The sequence below is a fragment of the Patagioenas fasciata genome, chromosome W, assembly GCF_037038585.1.
Source record: "Patagioenas fasciata isolate bPatFas1 chromosome W, bPatFas1.hap1, whole genome shotgun sequence".
NCBI classification, from domain to species: Eukaryota; Metazoa; Chordata; class Aves; order Columbiformes; family Columbidae; genus Patagioenas; species Patagioenas fasciata.
The window spans coordinates 47,996,430-48,020,075 of record NC_092559.1 but is presented as its reverse complement, the minus strand read 5'-3'; positions in this window follow the sequence as shown (position 1 = coordinate 48,020,075).

Sequence of the window (23,646 nt, the reverse complement as noted above, 5' to 3'; positions counted from 1 at the left end):
CAGGGCCTGACAGAGCATGACAGGGACTGCCAGAGCCCAAAACAGCTCAACAGGGTTCGACAAATCCTGACAGTGCCTGATAGTGAACGATAGTGCCTGTCAGGACCTGACAGAGGCTGACACACCGCGACAAATACTAAAAGAGCTCAACAATGCATTACAGAGCATGACAGGGTCTGACACAGCTTGAAAGAGCCAGATGAGGCGCGGAAACTACTTTACAACCCTTAAGATTTTAAACAGATATGCTTATTTACACGACGCCGGACACACCGGGAATAATTTCACCTAATACATGTGTAAATTTACAGTAACTGTGAGCTTGGTTAAATGCAGTAAAGTGTTACAGATTCATGAAAGTTTTAGGAACGCCTATACATATTCATAACCTGTCCCCGAGAAGACGCTTCGTATTACAATGAGATGCGGAAGACCATTTCCATAGTCTCCACATCCGGCTCCTCCTGGTTGCAGCTGCACAGTGACTGTGAACCCGGATCCTCTTCTCTGTACACGATCACGTTTGGTCCAGTGTGATGAGTTGGTTAGGACTCAGACTCCTGAGTTGGTGCCATGCTTTCTCGGGTATTGCTGGGCTCTGTCAAGCTTTTTTGAAGTCTGTCAGGCTCTGTCATGCCCTGGAAGGCTCTCTCAGTTTGTGGTAGGCTCTGTTAGATACTGTCATGCTCTGACAGGCCCTATCGGGCTCCTTCAGGCCCTGTCATGCTCTTTCGGGCTCTCTCATAATTTATCTGGCTCTGTTGGTCCTTCTTGAGCTTTGTCAGGCACTGTCGGGCTTAGTTGGGCTCTGTTAATTTGTGTCAGGTTTTGTTGGGCTCTTTCAAGCTGTGTCAGGCCCTCTCAGGCTCTATAATGCTATTTTGATCTCTTTTAGTCTCTTTCGCAATTTGTCAGCCTCTGTCAGGTCCTGCTGGGCTCTATCATTCACTATGAGGCGCTGTCAGGATTTGTCATACCCTGTTGAGCTGGGTTGGTTTCTGGCAGGCCCGTTCGTGCTCTGTCAGGCCCTGGTGGGCTATATCAAACTTTGTTGAGCTCTTTTGGGCTCTGTCAGGTTTTGTCAGGCTCTGTCGGGTTTTGTTGGATCTATCAGGCTTTTGTGGGCTCTGTCAGTCCCTGGTGGGCCCGGTCGGGCTCTGTCAGTCCCTGTTGGGCCTGGTCGGACTCTGTCAGGCCCTGTTGGGTTCTGTCAGAATCTGTTGGGATCTGTTGGGCTTTCCCAAACTTTATCAGGCTCTGTCATGATTTGTCAGGCTGTATGAGGCTTTGTCGGGCTCTTTTGGGGCATGTAGGGCACTGTCAATTTGTGTCATGCCCTGTTGGGCTCTCTCAGGCTTTGTCAAGCTCTGTCCAGGTCTTTTAGGCCATGTCAGGCTCTGTTGGGTATTTTCAGGCTGTGATGGGCTCTATCGGGCTTTGTCGGGTTCTCTCTGACTCTGTGGGGCCTGCTCGGACTCTGTCCAGTTTTGTTGAACTCTGTCAGGCTCTGTCAAGTGTTGTTGGGCAGTGTTGGGCTTTGTTGGGCTTTTTTGATTTCTATTGGACTTTGTCGGTCTCTGTCGTGATCTGTCAGGCTCTGTTGGACTTTGTCAGGTTCTGTCTTGCTCTGCAGGGCTCTGTCAATCCCTATCAGGTTTTGTCAGGCTCTATCAAGCTTTGTTGGTCTTCGTTTGGCTTTGTCCAGATCTGTCAGTTGCGAGGGCGAAAACTCATGGACTCCACACAATTCAATATGAATTCAAGCGAAGCCATTTATTACAGAGACAAACCTCCTTATATATGCAGTTATTTCCTGATCACGCGTCCACGGTCCAAGCATGCATTAGCTGATTGGATATTGTCCATGTTCACGGGCTGTCCATGCGCCTGAGTCTCACTGCTAATAGGTCTGTTGACTGAAGTCATGTTGAGACCCTGTTATTGTAGAACTGTCTCACTCCCACAGCAGGTCCTGTTTTCAGCTTTCGAGCTGGTCTTGAAATTCCTTTGGGCCTGGCTAGTTCAGAAATAAATCTCCATCTAATAGAACCCCATCCACACAACAACCTCAAGAAAATCCCTCAAATCTCCCACAGTCGGTCTCTCTCAGGCTCTGAACACGCTCTGTCTGGTCTGTCAAGCTTATTTTGGGATCTTTCTTCCCTACAAGGCTTTTTCAATCTCTGTAAAGCCCTGCCATGCTCTGTCAGGCCTTGTCAGCCTCTGTCAAGTTCTGTCAGGCTTTCTCGGGCCTTTCAGGCTTTTTCAGGCTCTGTCAGGCTTTGTCAGGGTCTATTAGGCTCTGTCAGGCCTTGTTAGGATTTGTAGGGCTCTGTCCATGTCGGGGCCTTGTTATTTCAGAGTTGCTTCTCTCCCACGGCAGGTCCTGTTCCCAACCTTGAAATTCCTGGCTGGTTCAATAACAAATCTCCATCTAATAGCAACCCCTCCACAACTCAGCCTCAAGAAAATCCCTCAAATCTCCCACAATGGACTTATGTTTAATATGTTGTTTTTCTGACATCTGCAAAAGGTAAATGGGACTGAGGAATGTAACTATTTCTGAGCTAAATGGAATTGCATATGAAGTGTATTATGAGTGGAATTAAATAGAAAAACAAGAAAGCGAAATATCCCAGGCCTGTGTTGCAACATAAATTACAGGCCTGTGCCAAGCTGTGAGATAAACTCAACCTCCCCAATCTGCATGGCCTTGCCTGTGTCTAAAGTGCAGAAAGAGGAAGAAAAAAAAAACAGAAAAAAAAACGCTGCTAGAAGCGGCAGAGGGGGAAGGAGCAGGGGGAGGACAAGGCGTATACCTCTCAGGGTAGCCTGACACCCGAAATAGTGCGAGCGTCCCTAGAGAAGTTATAGAAGCTGAGGACAACAGAAAGTAGAAATTTGGAAATGTTGTTAGATGAAGCTTGGAGAGTATTCAGTAACAGGGAAAATAAAGATTGTTGAAAGGATAAGAAAGTAGAAAAATAGAGAGGTCTGAAGGATTTGAAAGCATTTAGAGAGAGATCAATGTATATTGGGAAAATGAATGTAGGGAAGGTACAGAAGAAGTAGACAGAGAGAGAAACACACAGTAGCAAGTTTTGAAAAAGACTGATGAGAACCTGGAATGAACAGAAACTAGTGGAATTTTTGGTGGATTGCCAGAAGTAACAATTACATAGTAGGTAAACAGACTCACTGGCCAAAGTGAAAGGGCGTATTTTTGTGAACCTTTGAAACACAAATTGGATAAACAAGTAGGTATTGATAAATTTCTATATCTGTCCAATTCCCTGAAAACTTTTTGGGATAAATTTGTTGGAACAAATGGATGCAGTAATAAGATTTGCAAAAGGAGAAATTACTCTGGAGGTAAATGATCAGCAATATATGAAAATAATGGGCTTGCTTTTAGCAAATGTTCCCACAGAAGGCAAGATTAATGAAGAAGTCGTGAATCAAGTGTATCCCCAGGTATGGGCTACTGATGTACCTGGAAGGGCAAAGATTCTCCACCCATCGAGCTAAAAATCAAGGAAGGAGAACAGCCGGTAAGGATAAAACAATGCCCTTAGAAAAGGGAGGACAGGGAAGGAATTTGGGTTATAAACAGAATGACAAAGGACTTCTACCCAGTGATAGCAAACCCATACACCTTTCTGACTGTATTAACTCTTATTTGATTTGGTTTACTGTTTTAGATTTAAAAGATGTCCTTTTGCCTCTCTCTCTATGAAGCCAGCCAGACAATATTATGTAAAACCCAGCTCACATGGACGGTGTTGGCACAAGGATTTAAGAACAGCCCGACAATATTTGGAAATCAGCTTGCTAAAGATCTTGAATCTTGGGAAGTCCTATCTGATGAAGGACAGATGCTACAATATGTGGATGACATTTTGATCACTACCAGAACACAGAAGACATGCATAACCTGAACTGTAAATTTACTGAACTTTTGGGAGCTCCAAGGATACCGGGTATCACAGAGGACAGCCCAGATGATACAGCAACAAGTAACTTATTTGGGCTATGAAATTAGTGCAGGGCAGAGGACCCTGGGACAGGCTCGAGAGGAGGCTGTATGCCAGACTCCAAAGCCTCAAACTGTAAAATAACTACGGACCTTTTTGGGCATGACAGGGTGGTGCCAGTTGTGGATTTATAATTATGGATTGTTTGTCAAGCCATTGTATGTACTAGCAGTCACAGATCAGAAACACCTGCAATGGAATAAAGGAACTACACGAGCCTTTGAAGAACTTGGTAAGGCTTTGATGACAACGCCTGCTTTAGGACTCCCATATGTGAGCAAGCCATTTTTTTCTATTCTCTCACGAGAAGCAGGGAAACTTAAGGAGGAGGTTGAGACGCTGAGGTCCATCAGGGAGTGCGAAAGGGAGATCGACTGGTGGAGTAACACCCTGACGTGCCAGTTGGAAAGACCCCAGGGAGATATCCCTGAAAAGGAGATGGACCTCCTGCCCTCTCGGACAGAGGCGGAGGTCCTGAGACAGCCCCACCCTTGTCGCTGTTGGGCAGAGGTAGGGGACCTAAAAGAAGACGAGGGTTGGAAGCGTATTCCAGTTCGGCATCACGGGCAGCCTCCCTCCCTGCCTGCTTTACCTCCCCAGGTGCCCCTCCGTAATAGGTCTGAGGTTCTGGATCTGGAGGAGGAGGTAGGTGAGGAGGTGGTGCCAAGCCTGCCTACAAGATCACATAGGAAGAGGCGGTTGACTACACAACTTAAGACTGCCTCTGATAAGAAAGAAAGAAGGGTGATTTTAATAGGAAATTCCCTTCTGAAAGGAACAGAGGGCCCAATATGCAGGGTTGACCCTCATCTTAGGGAAGTCTGTAGTCTACCTGGAGCCCGGATCAAGGATATTGCTAGAGAGCTCCCCAGACTGGTGCACCCTACAGACTACTACCCGCTGCTGGTCTTCCAGACAGATGGGAAGGAAGCTGCTTCCCATAGTCTGAGGGGAATGAAGAACGATTTCAAGGTCTTGGGAAGGATGGTGAAAGACTCAGGGGCTCAAGTGATCTTCTCTTCGCTCCTTCCCTCTTCAAGTGACGATGTGGGGTGGAATGGGAAAATTCAATCTCTAAATGGTTGACTCCAAGACTGGTGCTACAGGCAGGGCTTTGGTTTTTTTGATAATGGCTGGTTTTATAAGACTCCAATCTGGACAGTGTTATGCGGGAAAGGCTTATCTCGCAGGGGCAAAAGGATGCTGGGGCAGGAATTAGCTGAGCTCATTTGGAGAGCTTTAAACTAGGCTCGAAGGGGGATGGGGTTGTAGCTGGGCTTGTCCCAGTGGGGCAGCATTCTAAAACGGATGAGGACCGGGTGGCCTCCTGTGCCCCTAGGGAGAAACTGGTGTGCTCTGCTCTCTCCCTAAAATGCCTGTACACCAATGTGCGCAGCATGGGAAATAAGCAGAAGGAGTTAGAATCCTATGTTCGGTCGGGAGATTATGATCTGGTGGCAATTACAGAAACATGGTGGGACAGTTCACATGACTGGAATGTGGTCATGGATGGCTACGCCCTTTCCAGGAAAGACAGGCCAGCCAGGCGTGGTGGTGGAGTTGCTCTCTCACATAGAGAGCAACTGCAATGTACTAAATTCTGCCCAGGAGTGGATGAGGAACGAGTTGAGGGTGTATGGGTCAGGATCAAGGGACAGGCTGGCAGGGGTGATACTGTTGTAGGTGTCTATTATAGGCCACCAGATCAGGCTGAAGAAGCTGATGAGGCCTTCTATGGGCAGCTGAGAGTGGCCTCACAGTCACAGGCCCTGGTTGTTGTGGGTGATTTTAACTTCCCTGATGTTTGCTGGAAGGACCATTCAGCCAACCAGCCACAGTCCAGGAGGTTCCTCCAGTGCATTGATGATAACTTCCTCATGCAGATGGTGGAGGAGCCGACTAGGAGAGGTACACTGCTGGATCTCATCCTCACTAACAAGGAGGGTCTGGTTGAAGCACTAAAGGTTGAGGGCTGCCTGGGTTGCAGTGACCACGAGATGGTGGAGTTCAGCATCTTGTGTGGCAGGAACAGAATAGCAAGTAGAATTGCAACCCTGGACTTTAGCAGGGCTAACTTCGGCCTTTTCAAGCAATTGCTGGGGGAAATCCCATGGGCAAGACTGCTTGAAGGAAAAGGGGCCCAAGAGAACTGGATTGCATTCAGAAATTGCTTCTTCCATGCTCAGGATCAGAGCATCCCCACGCGTCGGAAGTCGAGGAAGGGAGCCAGGAGGCCTGTGTGGCTGAATAGGGATCTGTTGGGTATGCTCAAGCAGAAGAGGAGAGTTCACAGGTCATGGAAGCAGGGGCTGGCCACTTGGGAGGAATATAAGGCTGCTGTTAGAGGATGTAGGAAGGCAGCTAGGATAGCCAAGGCCTGCTTAGAATTACAGCTGGCGAGAGGGGTCAACGACAGCAAAAAGAACTTTTTCAAATACATTGCAGATAAAACTAATACCAGAGGCAATGTAGGCCCACTGATGAATGAGGTGGGTGCCCTGGTAGTGGAAGACACAGAGAAGGCAGAATTGCTGAATGCTTTCTTTGTCTCTGTCTACTCTGCTGGAGGCTGTCCTGGGGAGCCCTGTACCCCTGAGACCCCGGATGAAACCAGGTCAATGGAGGAGTTTGCTTTAGTCGATGAGGACTGGGTTAGGGAGCAATTAATTAGTCTGGACATCCATAAATCCATGGGTCCAGATGGGATGCATCCGCGGGTGCTGAGGGAGCTGGCTGAAGTCATTGCTGGACCACTCTCCATCATTTTTGCCAAGTCTTGGGAAATGGGAGAGGTGCCCGAGGATTGGAGGAAAGCAAATGTCACTCCAGTCTTCAAAAAGGGCAAGAAGGAGGACCCGGGTAATTATAGACCGATCAGCCTCACCTCTGTCCCTGGGAAAGTAATGGAACAGCTTATCCTTGGTGTCATCTCAAGGCATATCTGGGATAAGAGGGTCATTAGGGGCAGTCAACATGGCTTTACCAAGGGTAAGTCATGCTTGACCAACCTCATAGCCTTTTATGAGAATGTGACAAGGTGGATGGATGATGGCAGAGCGGTGGATGTGGTCTACCTTGACTTCAGTAAAGCCTTTGACACAGTCTCTCACAGCATCCTCACAGCTAAATTGAGGAGATGTGGTCTAGACAATAGAGTAGTGAGGTGGGTTGCAAACTGGCTTAAAGAGAGAATCCAGAGAGTGGTGGTCAATGATGCGGAGTCCAGTTGGAGGCCAATATCTAGTGGAGTGCCTCAGGGGTCGGTACTGGGGCCAATATTATTCAATATATTCATTAACGATTTGGACGAGGGAATTGAGTGTACTATCAGCAAGTTTGCTGATGACACTAAGCTGGGAAGAGTGGCTGACACGCCAGAAGGCTGTGCTGCCATCCAGCGGGACCTGGACAGACTGGAGAGTTGGGCGGGGAATAACATGATGAAATTTAACAAGGGAAAGTGTAGAGTCCTGCATCTGGGCAGGAACAACCCCAGGTTCCAGTATAGGTTGGGAAATTACATATTAGAGAGCAGTGTAGGGGAAAGGGACCTGGGGATCCTGGTGGACAACAGAATGACCATGAGCCAGCACTGTGCCCTTGTGGCCAGGAAGGCCAATGGCATCCTGGAGTGTATTACAAAGGGGGTGGTCAGTAGATCAAGAGAGGTCCTCCTTCCCCTCTACTAAATTTGTATGCTACTGTAAGACAGGTGACACAGCAATGTGATCTTTGCCTATAGACTAATCCTAAGAATATACTTAAACCAGAAATGGGTCAAATTGTGACAGGAAATGGACCTGGGCAGCAATGTCTAACTGATTTTTTGGAACTCCCAAGAAAAGGGGGGTGCCAATATTTGTTGGTACTAACTGATACCTTTTCAGGTTGGCCAGAAGCACTCCCTACCAGAACAGCGAAAGCTCGGGAGGTAACTAAAACAAAAGTAGAAGAAATAATACCAAGGTTTGGAGTTCCAGATGATATATACTCTGATAAAGGGCAATATTTTATTTCAAAAGTTGTGCATCAAATCTGTCAGCACTTGGGAATAGACTGGCAACTACATACCCCTTATCATTCTTAATCCAGTGGCCAGATGGTTCGGCTCTGATGGTCTTTGTCGGGCCCTGTGAGACTTTGTCGGGCTCTTTCAGGCTTTTTCAGGTTCTTTCAGGGTCTGTTGGACTCTGTCAAGTTTTGTGGAAGTCTGTTGGGCTCTGTTGGGCTCTGTCATGCCCTAGCAGGCTCTGTCAATCTTTGTCGAGTACTGTTGGGCTCTGTCAGGATTGGTCAGGGTCTGTCAGGCCCTGTTGGTCTCAGTCAGGAACTGTCATGCTCTGGCAGGCTCTCTCAGTGTCTGGTAGGCTCTGTTAGGCCCTGTCGTGCTCTGTCTGACCCTATTGAGCTCTTTCAGGCCCTGTCATGCTCTTTCGAGCTCTTTCAAGCTTTATCTGGTTCTGTTGGGTTTTTTGAGCTTTGTCGGGCACTGTCAGGCTTAGTTGGGCTCTGTCAATTCCTATCAGGCACTGTTTGGCTCCTTCAAGCTCTGTCAGGCCCTGTCAGGCTCTGTAATGCTTTGTTGAGCTCTTTCAGGCTCTGTCGTACTTTGTCAGCCTCTGTCAGGTCCTGCCAGGCTCTATCGTTAGCTATCAGGCGCTGTCAGGATTTGCCGAACCTTGTTGAGCTGTGTTGGGCTCTGGCAGGTCCTGCCGTGTTCCGTCAGGCCCTGGTGGGCTCTGTCAAGCTTTGTCGAGCTCTGTTGGGCTCTCTCAGGTTTTACCGGGGTCTGAGTGGCTCTTGTGCACTCTGTCATTTCCGGGCGGGATCTCTCAGGATCTGTCAGGATATTTCAGGCCCTGTAAGCTGTGTTGGTCTTTGTTGGACCCTGTCGTGCTCTGTCAGGCCCTGTTGGGTTCTGTCAGAATCTGTCGGGATCTGCTGGGCTTTCTCAGGCTGTGCCTTGTTCTGTCATGCTGTATCAGGCTTTGTCGGGTTTTTTTAGGGCATGTAGGGCACTGTTAATCTGTGTCATGCCCTGTCAGGCTCTGTCGGGCCTTGTCAAGCTCTGTCCAGGTCTTTTAGGTTGTGTTGGGCTCTCTCTATCTGTGATAGGCTCTATCAAGCTTTGTGAGCTTCTGTCTGACTCTGTGAGGCCTACTCGGGCTCTGTAGGGTTTTATTGGGCTCTGTCAGGTCCTGTCAAGTGTTGTTGGGCAGTGTTGGGCTTTGTTGGGCATTTTGATCCCTGTCGGCCTTTGTTGGTCTCCGTCGGGCTTTGACGGCTTCTGTCAGGACCTGTGGGGCTCTGTAAGCCCCTTTCCAGCTCTGTCGATCTCTGACGCGATCTCTCAGGCTCTGTTGGGCTATTTCAGGCTCTTTCAGGTTCTGTAGAACTATGTCAATCCCTGTCAGGTTTTGTCAGGCTCTTTCAGACCCTGTAGTTCTCTTTGTGGCTTTGTCGAGAACTGTCGGTGTCTCTCAGGCTCTGTCAGGCTCTGTCAAGCTTTTTTGGGCTCTTTCTGCCCTACTAGGCTTTTTCAGGTTCTGTAAAGCTCTGTAATGCACTGTCAGGCTTTGTCAGACTCTGTTGGGTTCTGTCAGGCTTTGTCAGGCTTTTTCTATTACTTTTGGGCTCTATCAGGTTTTGTAGGGCTTTGTCGGGCTTTCTTGCCCTTATTCTGGCCTTGTGGCGCTCTGTAGGTCTTTTTCGGAGTCTATCTAGCTCTGTCAGGCCATGTCACGTTTTGAAGGGCTTTGTCGGGCTCTGTTGAATACTTTCGAGCTCTGTCAGGCTCCATTGGGTGCTTTTGGGCTCTTTCAAGCTCTTTTGGGCTCTGTCGGGCTCTGTCAGGTTATGTTGGGATCTTTAAGGCTCTGTCAAGGTGTGTCAGGCTCTGTCATACTCTGCAATGCTTTGTTGACATCTTTCAGGTTCTGTCATGCTTTGGCGGCCTTGTCAGGCCCTGCTGGAATTTATAGTTTGCTGTCAGGTGCTGTCAGGATGTGTCGGATCCTGTCGAGTTCTGTCAGACATGGTCAGGCCATGTTGGGCTCTGTCAGGCTTTTCGGGCCCTGTGAGACTGTGTCGGGATTTGTCAGGTTTTCTCAGGTTCTGTTGGGCTCTGTCAAGCTTTTTCGAAATCTGTCAGGCTCTGTTGGGCTCTGTCATGCACTGTCGGTCTCTCTCAGTTTCTGGTAGGCTCTCTTAGGCCCTATTGTGCTCTGATATTCTCTTTCAGGCTTTGTCATACTTTACATGGCTCTGTTGGGTCTTTCGAGCTTTGTCAGGCACTCTCGAGTTTAGTTAGGTTCTCTCAATTCCTGTCAGTTTCTGTTTCGCTCTTTCAAGCTGTGTCAGGCCCTGTCAGGCTCTGTAATGCTTTGTTGAGCTCTGTTGCACTTTGTCAACCTCTGTCATGTTCTGCCGGGCTCTGTCATTTGCTATCAGGTGCTGTTAGGATTTGCTGAATCCTTTTGAGCTGTCAGGTTCTGTCAGGCTCTTGCGGGCTCTGTCAGTTCCTGGCAGGTTCTGTCGGGTTTTATCAGGCTTTGTCAGGTTCTTGTGGACTCTGTCAGTTCGTGGCAGTCTGGCAGTCTCTGTCAGGCTTTTTTGGGCTTTCTTACCCTTATTCAGGCTTTGTCAAGCTCTGTTAGGCTTTCTCAAAGTCTATTGAGGCACAGAAATGACCTTACAACCTTTGAGGTTGTAAGGAAAGTATGTATTTTACCTATTTATTTACGATGTCGGACACACGGGGAATCATTTCACCTAATACGTGTGTAAAATTCCAGTAGCCGTGAGCTTGGTTAAATGCAGTAAAGTGATATATATTCATGAAAGTTTTAGGAACGCCTATACATATTCATAACCTGTCCCCGAGAAGGTGGTTCTTATTACAATGAATTCTGGGAGACCATTTCCATAGTCTTCACCTCGGCCTCCTCCTGATTGCAGCTGTGCAGTGATCATGAACCCGGGTCCTCTTTCTCTGTATACAGTCATCTTTGGTCCAGTGTGATGAGTTGGTTAGGATTCAGACTGCTGAGTTAGTTAAAACTGGCATATCCCCTGTCCTGTGCCTGAGTTTCTGTTAACTAGTTCACCCAAGGATACATCAAGGATGCACCCAAGGATTGTTATCTTTGTAAGGCATCAGTGAAGTCCTGTTTTTGTACAATAAGTTACACAAAGCTAAGCAAGGCTAGGCAATAGCGATGAAGGTTAAAGGGTTAGCTCTCTAAGTGTCTTTAAGTGTTAGTTAGTTAATTGTTAGTTAATTAATTAATTTCCTGTATCAATCCCCCCTTTTCTAAGAGGTTAATAAATTATTTTACTAATGTGATGATTCTTTATCTAATGTCATTACAAAATAACTATTAGATTCTAGCTCCTGTCTTAGTTGATGTTTCTTCCAGTTGCTATAAGCATTCCCGGTACTCTGGCAACACCTCATCATCATACAGACCAGTATCCCTAAAGCTAATATTCCTACTAAAGCTGCAAATAGGGATCATAATCAGGTTAAGTTGGGAAGCCAGTAAGTGAGGCCTTCCCATAAATTAGAGAATCCCCATGTTGTATTGTCTCTAGTAACTAGATGGAGGATCTGAGATTGTTCCCATATCTTTTGAATATCTTTTTCTTATTGTTTCTCCTGATTAATATATGAACAACAACTTTGGTTTATCACCACACAAACTCCTCCTTCTTTTGCAGTCAGGAGGTCTAGGACCATGCAATTTTGTAGGACTATCTTGCCTAGTGATGCTTCCTGGAGCCCCTGAAGAGCATCCATAGTGGCATTTTCAATTTTCTCGATTGTGGCTGATATATTTACTATGGTTTTTTCTAGTTCACTAACTCCAAGTTGAGGAATAAACCATCTAGCAAAACTAGGAAATCCAGAGGGCCTCTTTAAAAGAGGGTTATTCGGCACTGAACGCTTTTTTTCCATAATGTCCTAACAATACCTGGGGGTGGGTATGAATGGTTAAACACCTTTTCTTGAGGTGCTATGTATCCACCTGTACAATGGCCTTGCCAATTATCAGGTAGGCTTTTCTTGGCTCGTCTATCCCCACAAAGCCACCACCACCCCGGAGTTAGATTACAATTTGTTGCTATGTTGGAAGGGAAGGTAAAGTTCTCAATGTTTTGTATGCTGTAACTAAACTCCAGTTCTTTCAGCTTAGTTATATCAAAGATTCCAACACCCTGTGACTGACTACATTCACTGTCATTTGGAAACTTTTCCCAACTGGTGATTTTATCTATGGAGTTCATACATCTAGAATAAATTGTGATTTCAGTTTGATTCAAAGGTACCAATTTGAAATATCTTCCTATTGTTTTACTCAGGTCCTACCCATAAAAACAGGTTTGCTTCTGGTTTGCATCCAACTTTCCCCCCCACCCCCTTCTCTACTCCAGTCTGGATGGGGTACTCCGAACAGTGGAAATTTCATTCCTCTTGGGAGGACCATGCATATCCAACAGTCTGAAAGGTTCAAATTGTTCCCAATCATTCAGGTGAGCTTTACATGCCAATTTTTGCATGCCAACCGTGTCCTAAAGCTATGATTGTGAAGAATACAATTCTCCAGGCTGCACCTGGGTTACCCTCCATGGTGTTTTCAAGGTTTTCTTCACTCTAGAATGATGGATCCAGGCGTTCTGTTCTATAATCTTGATAGCAGTGAAGGATGTCAGGAGGACTTGAAATGGACCTTCCTATTGTAGTTCCACAGTCCTTTTCTGCAAGAGACTTCACATACACATAATCTCCAAATTAGATGTTATGTACTGGCCCATCCAAACTTCTACTCCGAGTTCCAAACACGTTTCTCAGTTTAGTTAAGTTGTTTACCCAATGCTACCATATAAGAAGTCATAATTTTGTACCCTTCTTGTGCAGACATCCCCTTCTGTACACTATAGGGTATCCCATACAGGATTTCAAAAGGATTTAGCCCTTCCTTTGCCTTTGGTTCTGTGGATAGACCCTGGATAGACCTTGTTCATATGCAAGAGAGCCAAAGGCGAAGATTGACACCAAGCTTGACAGAGCCTTACAGATCCCAACAGAAACTGACAGAGCCTGACAGGGCCCAACAAAGCTTGAAAGAGACGAAAAGTGCCAAATGGACCCTGACAAAGCTTGACAATACACCATGGAGCCCAACAAAACACGACAGAGCCCTACAAATCCTGACATGGCCTGACAGAGCCTGACAGACCCCGAAAAAACCTGACAGAGCCCGAAAGCCTGAATAAGGGAAATAAAGGTTGACAAAACCTGACAAAGCCTGACAGAGCCTGACAAGAATCGAAAAAGCCTGACAAAGCCCGACAGAACACGACAGAGTTGGACAAGGCCTGACATGGCATGACAGGGCTTTACAGAACCTGAAAAAGCCTGGTAGGGCACGAAGAACCAAAAAAGCCTGACAGAGCCCTACAGAGCCTGACAGAGCCCGAGAGAGCCCGACGGATCTCAACAAAGCCACACAGAGACTGACAGGGCCTGAAAGACCCTGACAAAACCTGACAGGGATTGACATAGTTCTACAGAACCTGACATAGCCTGACAAAGCCCAACAGAGCCTGAGAGATCGCGTCAGAGATCGACAGAGCTGGAAAGGGGCTTACAGAGAACCAAAGGTCCTGACAGAAGCTGTCAAAGCCTACACGGAGACCGACAAAGCCATACAGGGATCAAAAAAGCCCAACAAATTCCCAGCACTGCCCATCAATGATTGACAGAGCCTGACAGAGCCCAAAAAACCCCAGCAGATCCTGAGCAGGCCCCACAGAGTCAGGCAGAGGCTGACAAAGCCTGATAGAGACCATCACAGCCCGAAAATGCCCTAGAGAGCTTGACATAGATAGACAGATCTCGTCATGACCAAAAAGACATGGACAGAGCTTGACAAGGCTTGACAGAGCCTGACAGGGCATGATACAGATTGAAAGTGCCCTACATGCCCCAAAAATCCCGACAAAACCTTATATTGCCAAACAGATCACGACAGAGCCCAACAAAGCCTGAGAAAACCCAACAGATCCCGACAGATCCTGATAGAACTAGACAGGACCTGAAAGACCACGCCAGGTCCCAACAAAGCCTGACAGATCCTGAAAGAACCCAACACGGCCTCACAGAGCACGACAAGGCCAAACAAAGCCCAACTATTCCTGACAGGGCCTGACAGATCATGGCAGAACCTGACAGAGCCCAACAGAGCTTGCCAAAGCTTGACAGACACCCCCAGGGCCTGACAGTGCACACCAGGGCCTGCCAAAGCCCAAAAAAGCTCAGCAGGGTCAGACAAATACTGAAAGCGCCTTATAGCGATCTATAGAGCCTGGCAGGACCTGACAGAGGCTGACAAAGTGTGACAGAGACTAATAGAGCTCAACAAAGCATTACAGAGCATGACAGGGCCTGACACAGCTTGACAGAGACTTACAGATCCCAACAGAGCCTGACCGGGCCAGACCTAGCTTGAAAGCGCCAAACAGAACCTGACAGGAATTGACAGAGCCCAGTTAAGCCCGACAATACCTGACAAAGCTCGAGAAATTGCAACAGAGTCAGATAAAGTATGACAGAGCCCGAAAGAGTGTGACAGGGCCTGAAGGAGCCCGATAGGGCTGGATAGAGCATGCCAGGATCTAATAGAGCCTACCAGAAACTGAGAGAACCTGCCAGGGCATGACAGAGCCTGACAGACTTTGACAAAGCTTGGCAGAGCCCAACAGAACCTGAGAAAAGCTGAAAAAGCATGACAGAGTCTCACAAGGCCTAACAGCACCCGACAGAACTTGACATGGCCTGTCAAATCCTGACAGCACCTGGCAGTGTTACAGGGAATTAACAATTAACTAGTTAACACATAGAAAAACTAACACTTAAAGACTTAAAGAAATAAGAAAGTTAACCCTTTAACCAACATCACTATTGCCTAGCCTTGCTTAGCTTTGTTATTTATTGTACGAGAAACAGAATTTTGCTGATACCTTGCAAAGATAATAATCCTTAGGTGCATCCTTGGGTGAACTAGGTAACAGAAACTATAGAACAGGACAGGAGACACACCAGTTTTAACAAGCTCATCAGTCTGAGTCCTAACCAACTCATCACACCGGATCAAAGGCTATCGTGTACAGAGAAGAGGACTTGGGTTCACGATGACTGTGCAGCTGCAACCAGGAGGAGCCAGAGGTGGAGACTATGGAAATGGTCTCCGAGAACTCATTGTAATAAAAACCATCTTCTTGGTGACAGGTTATGAATATGTATAGGCGTTCCTAAAACTTTAATGAATCTGTAACACTTTACTGCATTTAACCAAGCTCACAGCTACTGAAAATTTGCACACATATTAGGTGAAGTTATTCCCGGTGTGTCCAGTGCTGTAAATACATCCTTTCTTTACAAACTTAAGGGTTGTAAGGTCATTTTCGACTCCTCTTTTTGGTGAGCCAGCCAGGAAGGCATTCTGATTGGCTGCAGGAACAGCTGAGAATGGCTGGCCTTGTCGCACCCAGAAGACTTTTTCGGAAGAACTCTGCTCCCAGCTGTTCATTTGCAGGAGCAGATAAAAGACCTCCAGCAAAAACAGCAGATACGGTATGCTGTAAATAAAATTGCATTTAATTCCATTTGGCGGGGAGCCAGTAAGATGTGATGGGACGCCTCACGCATGGCTGGCACGTCCGCAGTGGTAAAGGTACCTGGGAAGTGAGGGCTACCGTCTGATAGTCGGCCGCTAGCGAACTTGGGAGTAGATCGAGCAACACTGAGGTTTCTGTGTCTCGGTTTCGGGAGCCAGGATGGACCTTTGCTAATGATTTTAGCGGGGTGAAAGGTAATGCAGAGATCTCTCTTTTTGCAGCTGCTGGAAAAGGTAATAGTCAGTGAAAAAGGAGTAATAGTTGATCTGTAACTGCGTGTTATCTTTTGTAAGTGCCCGGGTGTTGGAACGATAAAGGACTCAGCACTCCGATTCAATGTGAATCACGCAAAAGCCATTTATTACAGAAACATGTCTCCTTATATACGCAACTATTCTCTAATCACGAATCCACGCTCCAAGCATGGATTCGCTAAATGAGTATCGTGGGCAGTCCACACACTGGAGCCCCACTGATGATAGGTCCGACAACTCATGCCATGCTGAGGCCCTGTTAATGAAGAAACGCCCCTCTTTCTCACAGCAGATTCTGTTCTCAGCTTCTTGAAGTGGCCTTGATATTCCTTTGGGCCTGACTAATTCAACAACATATCTCCTTCTAACGAAACCCCTTCACAATTCCCCCTTTTTGTTCTTGAACTAGTCAGGCCCCTTAAAGAGCATGCTGAATCGTCTTTGAAATACACTGCAACATAGGACACGTGATTAACAACATAATTACAATTACATATAATGTAGCTAAACCTTACTTAATAAGATTAAACAACTATCTGCTTATACTCAAACATTCATATTATATATAAAACCTTAATTCTACTTATGATAACCTTACCAATGCACTATTTTAGAATAGTCAGACAACTTAATACAATATATTCTCTTAAATTCTTAAAAGATCTATAACTGCGCAGTTTATAGAGTAACGTACTTAATACCATCAGCATATGCTAATTATTGACTTAATATCTTAAAACTTATATTAACCTATTCATATGCTAATTATTGACTTAATATCTTAAAACTTATATTAACCTATTTAAAAGATCTATAGCTTAATCTTAATATCTCTTTTAAAACCTTACCAGTTGCTAAATTAGGTTACCATGGTAGAAATATCTTATACTTTTACCTTATCTATGCATAGATTATCTAATTGTAATATCACCCTTTGGGAACTCTTACTATCTGTTCAAATTAGCATTCTCTATGAAAGGTACCTTATCTGTTTACTAATAAGCTTTTAGATCGCTGGGTCTATGAGCATCTATAACACTGAATAAGAATTCATGGTTTACATTTGAGACAATTCTCACAACTTATCTCCCTCCAGTCCTTCTGCATCTGTCGAATCTTTGTTGTCTTTATTCAGCCATGGCTTGATCCATTTCGCAGGAATCCATTTTGATCCTTGGTCTGTAATGACACAAGCATAACCCTTTCCCCAAGTTATTAATTGGAAAGGACCCTCCCATTCACCAGTAACTCCATTGCGTATTTTGATCTGACATTGATTTTCTCTAAGGTCTGTCAAGTGTCCTTTTAAGCTTGTTCCATGACGAATCATAGGTGGAATGTCGAACCCTTGCGGAAGGCGTAAAAAGTTCAAGACATATAATGCTTTGCTTAGTCTGTCATGTGGAGTAGTACAGTCAGTTCCCCCTTTTTGTTTGTCAAGCTGATGCTTGAGAGTTCGATTCATCCTTTCTACCAAGGCCTGACCAGTAGGAGAATTTGGTATCCCTGTAATATGCTTAACACCCCACAATTGAAAAAAGGTGGCAGTAGCTTTGGCGATATAACCAGGTGCGTTGTCTGTCTTGACCTGTGCAGGAACTCCCAAAGCTGCAAAAGCAGAACGTAAATGTCGTTGCACATGTGAACTAGTTTCACCAGTCTGAGCAGTGGCCCATATGGCGAAAGAATATGTATCAATAGACATATGCACATACTTCAGCCTGCCAAATTCAGGGACACGTGTGACATCCATTTGCCACAATTCCAAGGCTCCTAATCCTCTTGGATTGACTCCTGCACCCAGCCCTACTGAGATGCGCTGACAATCTGCACAACTTTTAACAATACCTCGAGCTTCACTTTCGGACAACGAAAATTGCCGCTGTAAGACCTGAGCAGACTGATGGAGGAAACTATGAGAGCGTACTGCTTGCCCAAACCTATCTATTGGAGGTGGAACCCAGGCAGGAGATACAAGAAAATCAGTTCGGCGGTTTCCTTCAGCTAAATCACCTTGAATTGTCAGATGACTACGGATATGTGTTATGAAGTATCGGTGTTGTCTCTCTTCGACCAACAACCATAGTTGCTTGAACAAAGACATCAGTTGTGCATCCTGAACCTCTTTGAGCAATGATCTTTCAATGCGAGCTACCACACCTACCACATACAAAGAATCGCAAACAATATTCACTGGGCTATGAGCAAATCTGATAAACACTTCTATTACAGCCCAGAGTTCCAAATGCTGAGTTGATCCTTTCAGGTCAGTTAGTATCACATCGTGCCATTTTCCATCTGTTTTCCATGTAATTGCTGCTTTCTGCATTTTACCCCCTGCGTCAGTGAACACTGTGGGTCCTTTAACAGGAAATTCTGAGAGAAGAGGGGGACCCTCCTCCATTGATCCCATATTCAAAACTGACATTAACTTGTGTGGAGGGGAAAATGTCTTAATTAAAGTTTGAGAATCTAATAACGCAATCTGAAAAGGTAAGGAGTTCTGCAAAGCCCACTGTAAATATTCTGAAACGAGGGGAACAATGATATGTGCAGGCTCAGCCCCTGAAATTTCGACTATTCTCTGCCTACCTTTCATTATAAGCTGAATAAAGACCTCAACCCTGGTTGTAATGGTTCGTTTGAGTCGAAAATGCAAAAACACCCACTCTAAGATCTTTAACGGCTCCTTACCAGTTGTCCATTGCATTATGAGAGCAAAAGGATAGTTAGTATTGTTTACAATTAGTAGTCCGATTACATAATCTGGGTTCCACCTATGGCTGAAAGCTTTTACAAGTTTGGACATAATCTTTTTCAGAGCAGCTTCCGCCTCAGCAGTAAGCGTTCTAGGAGAGCTAATGTCACTATCCCCTTTTAGCAGTTTTACAATTGGAGCTAAATCCTCATTAGTGATCCCACAAATGCTCCGGACCCAATTCAGATCACCCACTAGTTTCTGCACATCATTTAAGGATTGAATGACAGGCCGACATACTATTTTCTGAGGTTTCACTGTGGACTGAGAAATTTCCCAACCAAGATATTTCCATGCTGGTTGAATTTGTACCTTTTCTGGAGCAATTTGCAATCCTCTATGCTGCAATGTATCAGATACTTCATTTATCAACAAATCAGTCGAAAAAGTTTCCCCAGCTATTAATATGTCATCCATGTAGTGGTAAATCACTAATTCAGGATGAGATTTTCTGATTGATTGCAAGGCCCAAGCTACATAAATTTGACACATAGTTGGGGAATTTTTCATTCCCTGTGGCAAAACTACCCATTGATACCTTTTTGCAGGTTCAGCCTTATTTACAGAATTTATGGAAAATGCAAAACGTTTACAGTCATCAGGATGCAAAGCAATGGTGAAAAAACAATCTTTCAAGTCAATTATTAAGATCAGCCAGTTTTCTGGAATCATGACAGGGGATGGTAATCCCAGCTGTAATGCTCCCATGTCTTCCATGGTATCATTAATTTTTCGAAGATCATGTAACAACCTCCATTTCTTTGATTTTTTCTGAATAGTAAACACAGGAGTATTCCAGGGACTTGTAGACGGCTCTAAATGCCCTTTTTCAAGCTGTTCCTGTACTAGCTCTTCGACATGGGCGAGTTTTTCTTTACTGAGCGGCCATTGATTTACCCATACTGGATCATCATTCTTCCACTGTAATTTAAGTACTGGTCGCCCATCATCAATGGCCGCTTCTAGAAATGCTGTTGTTTTGTCACCAGAGTTGCTCCTAGTTGTCCTAACACATCCCGTCCTAATAGAGAAACAGGGATAGACATCACATTCATGCAGTAAAGAACTAAATTACTCATGTTCTTCTGTATTATCACAAAATGCACATTTTGAGTCAACGGAATCTCATGATTTAACAGACTGTGAACTTATCGTACCATGTAACAAAGACCTATCAAAATTGCAACATGCTTAAACAGATACCCACAAAGAAAACAGGTTAATAAGGAAAGCATCTTGCAGACTTTAACAAGTTTTCTGACCTGTGTGTTATCAGTTAAGTCTCTCTCAGCTTGTTGAAGTTCAAATCGCCCTGCCTGTAAAACTGTCTGAAAAGATTTAATGATTTCTTGTCCGAGTGCTTTTCTATGTTTTAAAACACCTCCCAATACCGATTTTTTAGGAACACAACTAAAAACAATCATTCCTGACCCCATCTTGCAAGTAAAAACCTTGAGCGGGGGGGGGGAGGCGGGGGGGAAGCACAGGGCTGCTTGCAGCCTGAGTGGGAAGAGCAGGCAGAAGGTTTTATGGCGCACTTAAAAACAACTAGTGAAACAATTAACTCACATTCCTGACAAGCTGCTTGATTTTCAGAGAGACGGTACACAGGAACACATAATATGTACTGTAAAACTCACAAATAACATGCTGATAGCAAACATTAGCATTCTCTACTGCTAATTTCAACACCAGTGCTTCCTTAACTTCTAAGTTTTCAACCTGCTTATTGATGGTCTCTTGAAGGTGGTCAATAAATTGCATGTAATTCTCATTGGGACCCTGATTAACAGTTGCAAATGATTTGGCTGCTTTGTTGGTTTCAGACACCTCTCTCATAGCTTGATATTGCTGACTGTTGGATTCACTCGCTAATAGCTGATCTGATCTTTCACACAGTTCTTTTGCCCAGTTCTTATCCGGCGACTCCTTCTGTTCTCTTGTAGGAGTTAGAAGGATAGAAAGCGGTGAAGGCGGACACAAATCAGTAAAAGAATTGATATTACACTTATTTACGACTTTAGCATTCTCAACTTTCACCAGTCCTTTTCATAAATTATCTGACTCCAGTTCTTTGGACTTCTTGGTCTCTCCAGGGTCGTGTGATGGTACAGGAGGCCATCCACTCGGTAATTTTCCTCCCTCCGCCCCAGACTGTTGTATCATTGGGGGTGCCGAAGGTACAACAGGGGATGGAGTAAGGAGGGTATCGAAAACACGAACTGGATAAGCTTCACAGTTACTTTTAGAGTTCTTATAAGGCTGTAACACTGCAAAAATTCCAGTAACCACAGCCCGCTCAGCCTTAAATTCTTTTAAGGTGGAAATTATAAGCTTCCATGTAGTCGCTAATGATTTCGCTTCTTTATCTCCGTCGCTAACCTTATCCCATAATTTCTGCTTTATATCGTCCCAAAGTTCAATTTTAAAAGCTTTCTCAGCTTCTGTCGGGTAGCCGTTAGTTCTACAACAAACCAACAGTCTACGTATGTTACTTTCTTCATATTTAAGTCCTCTCATAGAGAGAATATGCAGGAGGATCTTAACTATAGCTTCTTCCTCTGAGGACATATTCTGCCCCAGAACTTCACTCTTCCCTCCTCCTGCTCCCAGCCGCTCACCTTTCCCGGGGTCTTCTTCAACAAAATTTATCCGCGGAACGTCCGTACGTCTCCGCCCAGCTCTCAGTCCAGCTGAGCCGCCTCCGGCTGGGCCACTCCAGGCTTTTTCCCGACCTTAGTGAGACGCCGTTCAGAGTATCACGTCGGGGTCACCATTTGTTGGAACGATAAAGGACTCAGCAGTCCGATTCAATGTGAATCACGCCAAAGCCATTTATTACAGAAACATGTCTCCTTATATACGCAACTATTCTCTAATCACAAATCCACACTCCAAGCATGGATTCGCTAAATGAGTATCGTGGGCAGTCCACACGCTGGAGCCCCACCGATGATAGGTCCGACGACTCACGCCATGCTGAGGCCCTGTTAATGAAGAAACGCCCCTCTTTCTCGCAGCAGATTCTGTTCTCAGCTTCTCGAAGTGGCCTTGAGATTCCTTTGGGCCTGACTAATTCAACAACATATCTCCTTCTAACGAAACCCCTTCACAGGTAGGGATCTGTCAATTGCTGTCACATTTTGTCAGGCTCTTTCAAGCCCTGTCAGTCTCTGTGTGGCTTGGTCAAGATCTATTGGACTCTCTCAAGCTCTGCCAGGCTCTCTCAGGCTCTGTCAAGGTATTTTGGGATTCTTTCTGCCCTACTAGGCTTTTTCAGCTCTGTAAAGCCCTGTCATGCTCTGTCAGGCCTTGTCCGGCTCTGTCAGGTTCTGTCTGGCTTTGTCAGGCTCTTTCGATCCCTGTCAGGTTCTGTCAGGCTTTGTCGGGCTTTCTTGCCCTTATTCTGGATCTGTGGGGCTCTGTCGGGCTTTCTCGGTGTCTATCGAGCTCTATGCGGACATGTCATGGTTTGTATGGCTCTTTTGGGTTTTGTCCAGCACTGTTGGGCTTTAGTCTCTGTTAGTCTCTGTCGCAGTTTTTCACCCTCTGTCAGGTCCTGCCAGACTCTATCGTTCGCTATCAGATGCTGTCAGGGTTTGTCGAATCCTGTTGAGCTGTGTTGGGCTCTGTCAGGCCCTGTTGTACTCTGTCAGGTCCTGGAGGGCTCTCTCAAGCTTTGTCGAGCTCTTTTGGGCTCTGTCGGTTTCTGTCAGGATCTGTCAGACCCTGTCGGGCTCAGTCGGAATCTTTCATGCTCTGACGGGCTCTCTCAGTTTCTGGTAGGCTCTGGTAGGCCTTGTCATGCTCTATCAAGCCTTGCCATGCTCTTTTGTGCTCTGTCATGCTTTATTCTGTGTGATCTGGCTCTTTTGGATCTTTGGAGCTTTGTCGGGCACTATCACACTTAGTTGGGCTATGTCAATTTGTGTCACGATCTGTTGGGCTCTTTCAAGCTCTGTCTGGACCTGTCAGTCTCTGTTGAGATCTGGAAGGATCTGTCAAGCTGTGTCAGGCCCTGTCAGGCTCTGTAATTCTTTGTTGAGCTCTTTTAGTCTCTGTTGCACTTTTTCAGTCTCTGTCAGGACCTGTCGGGCTCAGTCAGGAATAGTTGGGCTTTGTTGGGTCTTGTTGGGCCTTGTCGTGCTCTCTCAGGCCCTGTCAGGATCTGTCGGGCTTTGTTAGGACGTGGCGGACTCAGTCAGGCTCTGTCAGGTTCTGTCAGGATCTGTCGGGATCTATTGGGCTTTCTCAGGCTTTGACGGGCTCTGTCGTGCTCTGTTGGGCCTTATAAGGCTTTGCTGGGATATTTGGGGCATGTAGGGGACTGTCAATCTCTGTCACGCCCTGTCAGGCTCTGTCGGGCCTTGCTAAGCTCTTTCCAGGTCTTTCAGGCCGTAATGGGCTCTGTCTATCTATGTCAGATTCTGTGGGGCATTTTCGGGCTGTGATGGGCTCTATCAGGCTCAGTCGGCTTCTGTCTGACTCTGTGGGACCTGCTCGGGCTCTGTCGGGTTTTGTTGGGCTCTATCAGGCCCTGTCAAGTGTTGTTGGGCAGTTTTGGGGTTTGCTGGGCTTTTTTGATCCCTGTTGGGCTTTGTTGGTCTCCGTTGGGCTTTGATGGCTTCTGTCAGGACCGGTGGGGCTCTGTAAGCCCCTTTCAGTCACTGTCGGTGTCTGTCGCAATCTGTCAGGCTCTGCTGGGCTCTGTAGGGCTCTGTCAATCCCTTTCAGTTTTTATCAGGCTCTTTAAGACCCTTTCAGTCTCTGTGTGTCTTTGTCAAGATCTGTCGGTCTCCCTTCAGCTTCCTGTCGAACCTTTGGGCTCTTTCTGCCCTACCAGGCTTTTTCAGGTTCTGTAAAGCCCTGTCATGTGCTGTCAGGCCCTTTCTGGCTCTGTCAGGTTCTGTCGGGCTTTGTC